The following is a 12,296-nucleotide window of genomic DNA, read 5'->3' on the forward strand; positions in this document are numbered from 1 at the left end:
CATCAACAAAATGATTATGACATCATCCAATGATTATGACATCAAATGATTATGACATCATCAAATCATTATGACATCAACAAAATGATTATGACATCATGCAATGAATATGACATCAAATGATTATGACATCATCAAATGACTATGACATCAACAAAATGATTATGACATCATCTAATGATTATGACATCATCTAATGATTATGACATCATCAAATGATTATGACATCAACAAAATGATTATGACATCATGCAATGAATATGACATCAAATGATTATGACATCATCAAATGACTATGACATCAAAAAAATGATTATGACATCATCTAATGATTATGACATCATCAAATGATTATGACATCAACAAAATGATTATGACATCAAATGATTATGACATAATCAAATGATTATGACACCATCAAATGACTATGACATCAACAAAATGATTATGACATCATCTAATGATTATGACATCATCAAATGATTATGACATCAACAAAATGATTATGACATCATCCAATGATTATGACATCAAATGATTATGACATCAAATGATTATGACATCATCAAATGATTATGACATCAACAAAATGATTATGACATCAAATGATTATGACATCATCAAATGATTATGACATCAACAAAATGATTATGACATCATCCAATGATTATGACATCAAATGATTATGACATCATCAAATCATTATGACATCAACAAAATGATTATGACATCATGCAATGAATATGACATCAAATGATTATGACATCATCAAATGACTATGACATCAACAAAATGATTATGACATCATCTAATGATTATGACATCATCAAATGATTATGACAACAACAAAATGATTATGACATCATCCAATGATTATGACATCAAATGATTATGACATCATCAAATGATTATGACATCAAATGATTATGACATCATCAAATGATTATGACATCAACAAAATGATTATGACATCATCAAATGATTATGACATCATCAAATGAATATGACATCAACAAAATGATTATGACATCATCTAATGATTATGACATCATCAAATGATTATGACATCAACAAAATGATTATGACATCAAATGATTATGACATCATCAAATGATTATGACATCAACAAAATGATTATGACATCATCTAATGATTATGACATCATCAAATGATTATGACATCAACAAAATGATTATGACATCATCCAATGATTATGACATCAAATGATTATGACATCATAAAATCATTATGACATCAACAAAATGATTATGACATCATGCAATGAATATGACATCAAATGATTATGACATCATCAAATGACTATGACATCAACAAAATGATTATGACATCATCTAATTTTTATGACATCATTTAATGACTATGACATCATCAAATGATTATGACATCAACAAAATGATTATGACATCATGCAATGAATATGACATCAAATGATTATGACATCATCAAATGACTATGACATCAACAAAATGATTATGACATCATCTAATGATTATGACATCATCAAATGATTATGACATCAACAAAATGATTATGACATCAAATGATTATGACATAATCAAATGATTATGACATCATCAAATGACTATGACATCAACAAAATGATTATGACATCATCTAATGATTATGACATCATCAAATGATTATGACATCAACAAAATGATTATGACATCATCCAATGATTATGACATCAAATGATTATGACATCATCAAATGATTATGACATCAAATGATTATGATATCATCAAATGATTATGACATCAACAAAATGATTATGGCATCAAATGATTATGACATCATCAAATGATTATGACATCAACAAAATGATTATGGCATCATCCAATGATTATGACATCAAATGATTATGACATCATCAAATCATTATGACATCAACAAAATGATTATGACATCATGCAATGAATATGACATCAAATGATTATGCCATCATCAAATGACTATGACATCAACAAAATGATTATGACATCATCTAATGATTATGACATCATCAAATGATTATGACATCAACAAAATGATTATGACATCATCCAATGATTATGACATCAAATGATTATGACATCATCAAATGATTATGACATCAAATGACTATGACATCATCAAATGATTATGACATCAACAAAATGATTATGACATCATCAAATGATTATGACATCATCAAATGATTATGACATCAACAAAATGATTATGACATCATCTAATGATTATGACATCATCAAATGATTATGACATCAACAAAATGATTATGACATCATCCAATGATTATGACATCAAATGATTATGACATCATCAAATCATTATGACATCAACAAAATGATTATGACATCATGCAATGAATATGACATCAAATGATTATGACATCATCAAATGACTATGACATCAACAAAATGATTATGACATCATCTAATGATTATGACATCATCAAATGATTATGACATCAACAAAATGATTATGACATCATCCAATGATTATGACATCAAATGATTATGACATCATCAAATGATTATGACATCAAATGATTATGACATCATCAAATGATTATGACATCAACAAAATGATTATGACATCATCAAATGATTATGACATCATCAAATGATTATGACATCAACAAAATGATTATGACATCATCTAATGATTATGACATCATCAAATGATTATGACATCAACAAAATGATTATGACATCATCCAATGATTATGACATCAAATGATTATGACATCATCAAATCATTATGACATCAACAAAATGATTATGACATCATGCAATGAATATGACATCAAATGATTATGACATCATCAAATGACTATGACATCAACAAAATGATTATGACATCATCTAATGATTATGACATCATCAAATGATTATGACATCAACAAAATGATTATGACATCAAATGATTATGACATAATCAAATGATTATGACATCAACAAAATGATTATGACATCAACAAAATAATTATGACATCATCAAATGATTATGACATCATCCAAAGATTATGACATCAAATGATTATGACATCATCAAATCATTATGACATCAACAAAATGATTATGACATCAACAAAATGATTATGACATCATCAAATGATTATGACATCATCAAATGATTATGGCATCGACAAAATGATTATGACATCATCCAATGATTATGACATCAAATGATTATGACATCATCAAATCATTATGACATCAACAAAATGATTATGACATCATGCAATGAATATGACATCAAATGATTATGACATCATCAAATGACTATGACATCAACAAAATGATTATGACATCATCCAATGATTATGACATCAAATGATTATGACATCATCAAATGATTATGACATCAAATGATTGTGACATCATCAAATGATTATGACATCAAATGATTATGACATCATCAAATGATTATGACATCAACAAAATGATTATGACATCATCCAATGATTATGACATCAAATGATTATGACATCATCAAATGATTATGACATCAAATGATTATGACATCATCAAATGATTATGACATCAGCAAAATGATTATGACATCATCTAATGATTATGACATCATCAAATGTTTATGACATCAACAAAATGATTATGACATCATCTAATGATTATGACATCATCAAATGATTATGACATCAACGAAATGATTATGACATCATCCAATGATTATGACATCAAATGATTATGACATCATCAAATCATTATGACATCACAAAAATGATTATGACATCATGCAATGAATATGATATCAAATGATTATGACATCATCAAATGACTATGACATCAACAAAATGATTATGACATCATCTAATGATTATGACATCATCAAATGATTATGACATCAACAAAATGATTATGACATAAAATGATTATGACATAATCAAATGATTATGACATCATCAAATGACTATGACATCAACAAAATGATTATGACATCATCTAATGATTATGACATCATCAAATGATTATGACATCAACAAAATGATTATGACATCATCCAATGATTATGACATCAAATGATTATGACATCATCAAATGATTATGACATCAAATGATTATGACATCATCAAATGATTATGACATCAACAAAATGATTATGACATCAAATCATGATGACATCATCAAATGATTATGACATCAACAAAATGATTATGACATCATCTAATGATTATGACATCATCAAATGATTATGACATCAACAAAATGATTATGACATCATCCAATGATTATGACATCAAATGATTATGACATCATCAAATCATTATGACATCAACAAAATGATTATGACATCATGCAATGAATATGACATCAAATGATTATGACATCATCAAATGACTATGACATCAACAAAATGATTATGACATCATCAAATGATTATGACATCAACAAAATGATTATGACATCATCTAATGATTATGACATCATCAAATGATTATGACATCAACAAAATGATTATGACATCATCTAATGATTATGACATCATCAAATGATTATGACATCAACAAAATGATTATGACATCATCAAATGATTATGACATCAAATGATTATGACATCATCAAATGACTATGACATCAAATGATTATGACATCATCAAATGATTATGACATCAACAAAATGATTATGACATCATCTAATGATTATGACATCATCAAATGATTATGACATCAACAAAATGATTATGACATCATCTAATGATTATGACATCATCAAATGATTATGACATCAACAAAATGATTATGACATCATGCAATGAATATGACATCAAATGATTATGACATCATCAAATGACTATGACATCAACAAAATGATTATGACATCATCTAATGATTATGACATCATCAAATGATTATGACATCATCAAATGATTATGACATCAACAAAATGATTATGACATCATCTAATGATTATGACATCATCAAATGATTATGACATCAACAAAATGATTATGACATCATCTAATGATTATGACATCATCAAATGATTATGACATCAACAAAATGATTATGACATCATGCAATGAATATGACATCAAATGATTATGACATCATCAAATGACTATGACATCAACAAAATGATTATGACATCATCTAATGATCATGACATCATCAAATGATTATGACATCAAATGATTATGACATCATCAAATGATTATGACATCGTCAAATGATTATGACATCAACAAAATGATTATGACATCATGCAATGAATATGACATCATCAAATGACTATGACATCAACAAAATGATTATGACATCATATAATGATTATGACATCATCAAATGATTATGACATCAACAAAATGATTATGACATCATCTAATGATTATGACATCATCAAATGATTATGACATCAACAAAATGATTATGACATCATCTAATGATTATGACATCAACAAAATGATTATGACATCAAATGATTATGACATCATCAAATGATTATGACATCAGCAAAATGATTATGACATCATCTAATGATTATGACATCATCAAATGATTATGACATCAACAAAATGATTATGACATCATCCAATGATTATGACATCAAATGATTATGACATCATCAAATCATTATGACATCAACAAAATGATTATGACATCATGCAAAGAATATGACATCAAATGATTATGACATCATCAAATGACTATGACATCAACAAAATGATTATGACATCATCTAATGATTATGACATCATCAAATGATTATGACATCAACAAAATGATTATGACATCATCCAATGATTATGACATCAAATGATTATGACATCATCAAATGATTATGACATCAAATGATTATGACATCATCAAATGATTATGACATCAACAAAATGATTATGACATCATCTAATGATTATGACATCATCAAATGATTATGACATCAACAAAATGATTATGACATCATCTAATGATTATGACATCATCAAATGATTATGACATCAACAAAATGATTATGACATCATCCAATGATTATGACATCAAGTGATTATGACATCATCAAATCATTATGACATCAACAAAATGATTATGACATCATGCAATGAATATGACATCAAATGATTATGACATCATCAAATGACTATGACATCAACAATATGATTATGACATCATCTAATGATTATGACATCATCAAATGATTATGACATCAACAAAATGATTATGACATCAAATGATTATGACATAATCAAATGATTATGACATCAACAAAATGATTATGACATCAACAAAATAATTATGACATCATCAAATGATTATGACATCATCCAAAGATTATGACATCAAATGATTATGACATCATCAAATCATTATGACATCAACAAAATGATTATGACATCAACAAAATGATTATGACATCATCAAATGATTATGACATCATCAAATGATTATGGCATCGACAAAATCATTATGACATCACCTAATGATTATGACATCAACAAAATGATTATGACATCATCCAATGATTATGACATCATCAAATGATTATGGCATCGACAAAATGATTATGACATCATCAAATGATTATGACATCAACAAAATGATTATGACATCATCCAATGATTATGACATCAAATGATTATGACATCATCAAATGATTATGACATCAAATGATTATGACATCATCAAATGATTATGACATCAAATGATTATGACATCATCAAATCATTATGACATCAACAAAATGATTATGACATCATGCAATGAATATGACATCAAATGATTATGACATCATCAAATGACTATGACATCAACAAAATGATTATGACATCATCTAATGATTATGACATCATCAAATGATTATGACATCAACAAAATGAATATGACATCAAATGATTATGACATAATCAAATGATTATGACATCATCAAATGACTATGACATCATCTAATGATTATGACATCATCAAATGATTATGACATCAACAACATAATTATGACATCATCCAATGATTATGACATCAAATGATTATGACATCATCAAATGATTATGACATCAAATGATTATGACATCATCAAATGATTATGACATCAACAAAATGATTATGACATCAAATGATTATGACATCAAATGATTATGACATCATCAAATGATTATGACATCAACAAAATGATTATGACATCATCCAATGATTATGACATCAACAAAATGATTATGACATTATCCAATGATTATGACATCAAATGATTATGACATCATCAAATGATTATGACATCAACAAAATGATTATGACATCATCAAATGATTATGACATCAACAAAATGATTATGACATCATCTAATGATTATGACATCATCAAATGACTATGATATCAACAAAATGATTATGACATCATCTAATGATTATGACATCATCAAATGATTATGACATCAACAAAATGATTATGACATCATCCAATGATTATGACATCAAATGATTATGACATCATCAAATGATTATGACATCAACAAAATGATTATGACATCATCTAATGATTATGACATCATCAAATGATTATGACATCAACAAAATGATTATGACATCATCCAATGATTATGACATCAAATGATTATGACATCATCAAATGATTATGACATCAACAAAATGATTATGACATCATCCAATGATTATGACATCAACAAAATGATTATGACATCGTCCAATGATTATGACATCATCTAATGATTATGACATCATCAAATGATTATGACATCAACAAAATGATTATGACATCATCCAATGATTATGACATCAAATGATTATGACATCATCAAATGATTATGACATCAACAAAATGATTATGACATCATCTAATGATTATGACATCAGCAAATGATTATGACATCAACAAAATGAGTATGACATCATCCAATGATTATGACATCAAATGATTATGACATCATCAAATGATTATGACATCAACAAAATGATTATGACATCATCCAATGATTATGACATCAACAAAATGATTATGACATCATCCAATGATTATGACATCATCCAATGATTATGACATCAACAAAATCATTATGATATCATCTAATGATTATGACATCATCAAATGATTATGACATCATCAAAATGATTATGACATCATCTAATGATTATGACATCATCAAATGATTATGACATCAACAAAATGATTATGGCATCATCAAATGATTATGACATCAACAAAATGATTATGACATCATCAAATGATTTTGACATCATCCAATGATTATGACATCAAATGATTATGACATCATGAAATGATTATGACATCAACAAAATGATTATGACATCATCCAATGATTATGACATCAAATGATTATGACATCATCTAATGATTACGACATCATCAAATGATTATGACATCAACAAAATGATTATGACATCATCCAATGATTATGACATCAAATGATTATGACATAATCAAATGATTATGACATCAACAAAATGATTATGACATCAACAAAATAATTATGACATCATGTAATGATTATGACATCAACAAAATGATTATGACATTATCCAATGATTATGACATCAAATGATTATGACATCATCAAATGATTATGACATCAACAAAATGATTATGACATCATCAAATGATTTTGACATCATCCAATGTTTATGACATCAAATGATTATGACATCATCAAATGATTATGACATCAACAAAATGATTATGACATCATCCAATGATTATGACATCAAATGATTATGACATCATCTAATGATTACGACATCATCAAATGATTATGACATCAACAAAATGATTATGACATCATCCAATGATTATGACATCAAATGATTATGACATCATCAAATGATTATGACATCAAATGATTATGACATCATCAAATGATTATGACATCAACAAAATGATTATGACATCATCTAATGATTATGACATCATCAAATGATTATGACATCAACAAAATGATTATGACATCATCCAATGATTATGACATCAAATGATTATGACATCATCAAATCATTATGACATCAACAAAATGATTATGACATCATGCAATGAATATGACATCAAATGATTATGACATCATCAAATGACTATGACATCAACAAAATGATTATGACATCATCTAATGATTATGACATCATCAAATGATTATGACATCAACAAAATGATTATGACATCATCCAATGATTATGACATCAAATGATTATGACATCATCAAATGATTATGACATCAAATGATTATGACATCATCAAATGATTATGACATCAACAAAATGATTATGACATCATCTAATGATTATGACATCATCAAATGATTATGACATCAACAAAATGATTATGACATCATCTAATGATTATGACATCATCAAATGATTATGACATCAACAAAATGATTATGACATCATCCAATGATTATGACATCAAATGATTATGACATCATCAAATCATTATGACATCAACAAAATGATTATGACATCATGCAATGAATATGACATCAAATGATTATGACATCATCAAATGACTATGACATCAACAAAATGATTATGACATCATTTAATGATTATGACATCATCAAATGATTATGACATCAACAAAATGAGTATGACATCATCCAATGATTATGACATCAAATGATTATGACATCATCAAATGATTATGACATCAACAAAATGATTATGACATCATCCAATGATTATGACATCAACAAAATGATTATGACATCATCCAATGATTATGACATCATCCAATGATTATGACATCAACAAAATCATTATGATATCATCTAATGATTATGACATCATCAAATGATTATGACATCATCAAAATGATTATGACATCATCTAATGATTATGACATCATCAAATGATTATGACATCATCAAAATGATTATGGCATCATCAAATGATTATGACATCAACAAAATGATTATGACATCATCAAATGATTTTGACATCATCCAATGATTATGACATCAAATGATTATGACATCATGAAATGATTATGACATCAACAAAATGATTATGACATCATCCAATGATTATGACATCAAATGATTATGACATCATCTAATGATTACGACATCATCAAATGATTATGACATCAACAAAATGATTATGACATCATCCAATGATTATGACATCAAATGATTATGACATAATCAAATGATTATGACATCAACAAAATGATTATGACATCAACAAAATAATTATGACATCATGTAATGATTATGACATCAACAAAATGATTATGACATTATCCAATGATTATGACATCAAATGATTATGACATCATCAAATGATTATGACATCAACAAAATGATTATGACATCATCAAATGATTTTGACATCATCCAATGTTTATGACATCAAATGATTATGACATCATCAAATGATTATGACATCAACAAAATGATTATGACATCATCCAATGATTATGACATCAAATGATTATGACATCATCTAATGATTACGACATCATCAAATGATTATGACATCAACAAAATGATTATGACATCATCCAATGATTATGACATCAAATGATTATGACATCATCAAATGATTATGACATCAAATGATTATGACATCATCAAATGATTATGACATCAACAAAATGATTATGACATCATCTAATGATTATGACATCATCAAATGATTATGACATCAACAAAATGATTATGACATCATCCAATGATTATGACATCAAATGATTATGACATCATCAAATCATTATGACATCAACAAAATGATTATGACATCATGCAATGAATATGACATCAAATGATTATGACATCATCAAATGACTATGACATCAACAAAATGATTATGACATCATCTAATGATTATGACATCATCAAATGATTATGACATCAACAAAATGATTATGACATCATCCAATGATTATGACATCAAATGATTATGACATCATCAAATGATTATGACATCAAATGATTATGACATCATCAAATGATTATGACATCAACAAAATGATTATGACATCATCTAATGATTATGACATCATCAAATGATTATGACATCAACAAAATGATTATGACATCATCTAATGATTATGACATCATCAAATGATTATGACATCAACAAAATGATTATGACATCATCCAATGATTATGACATCAAATGATTATGACATCATCAAATCATTATGACATCAACAAAATGATTATGACATCATGCAATGAATATGACATCAAATGATTATGACATCATCAAATGACTATGACATCAACAAAATGATTATGACATCATTTAATGATTATGACATCATCAAATGATTATGACATCAACAAAATGATTATGACATCAAATGATTATGACATAATCAAATGATTATGACATCATCAAATGAATATGACATCAACAAAATGATTATGACATCATCTAATGATTATGACATCATCAAATGATTATGACATCAACAAAATGATTATGACATCATCCAATGATTATGACATCAAATGATTATGACATCATCAAATGATTATGACATCAAATGATTATGACATCAACAAAATGATTATGACATCAAATGATTATGACATCATCAAATGATTATGACATCAACAAAATGATTATGACATCATCAAATGATTATGACATCATCAAATGATTATGACATCAACAAAATGATTATGACATCATCCAATGATTATGACATCAAATGATTATGACATCATCAAATCATTATGACATCAACAAAATGATTATGACATCATGCAATGAATATAACATCAAATGATTATGACATCATCAAATGACTATGACATCAACAAAATGATTATGACATCATCTAATGATTATGACATCATCTAATGATTATGACATCATCAAATGATTATGACATCAACAAAATGATTATGACATCATGCAATGAATATGACATCAAATGATTATGACATCATCAAATGACTATGACATCAAAAAAATGATTATGACATCATCTAATGATTATGACATCATCAAATGATTATGACATCAACAAAATGATTATGACATCAAATGATTATGACATAATCAAATGATTATGACACCATCAAATGACTATGACATCAACAAAATGATTATGACATCATCTAATGATTATGACATCATCAAATGATTATGACATCAACAAAATGATTATGACATCATCCAATGATTATGACATCAAATGATTATGACATCATCAAATGATTATGACATCAAATGATTATGACACCATCAAATGATTATGACATCAACAAAATGATTATGACATCAAATGATTATGACATCATCAAATGATTATGACATCAACAAAATGATTATGACATCATCCAATGATTATGACATCAAATGATTA

The sequence above is a fragment of the Dendrobates tinctorius genome, unplaced genomic scaffold (genome assembly GCF_039654945.1).
Source record: "Dendrobates tinctorius isolate UK_male_01 unplaced genomic scaffold, ASM3965494v1 ptg000019l, whole genome shotgun sequence".
NCBI classification, from domain to species: Eukaryota; Metazoa; Chordata; class Amphibia; order Anura; family Dendrobatidae; genus Dendrobates; species Dendrobates tinctorius.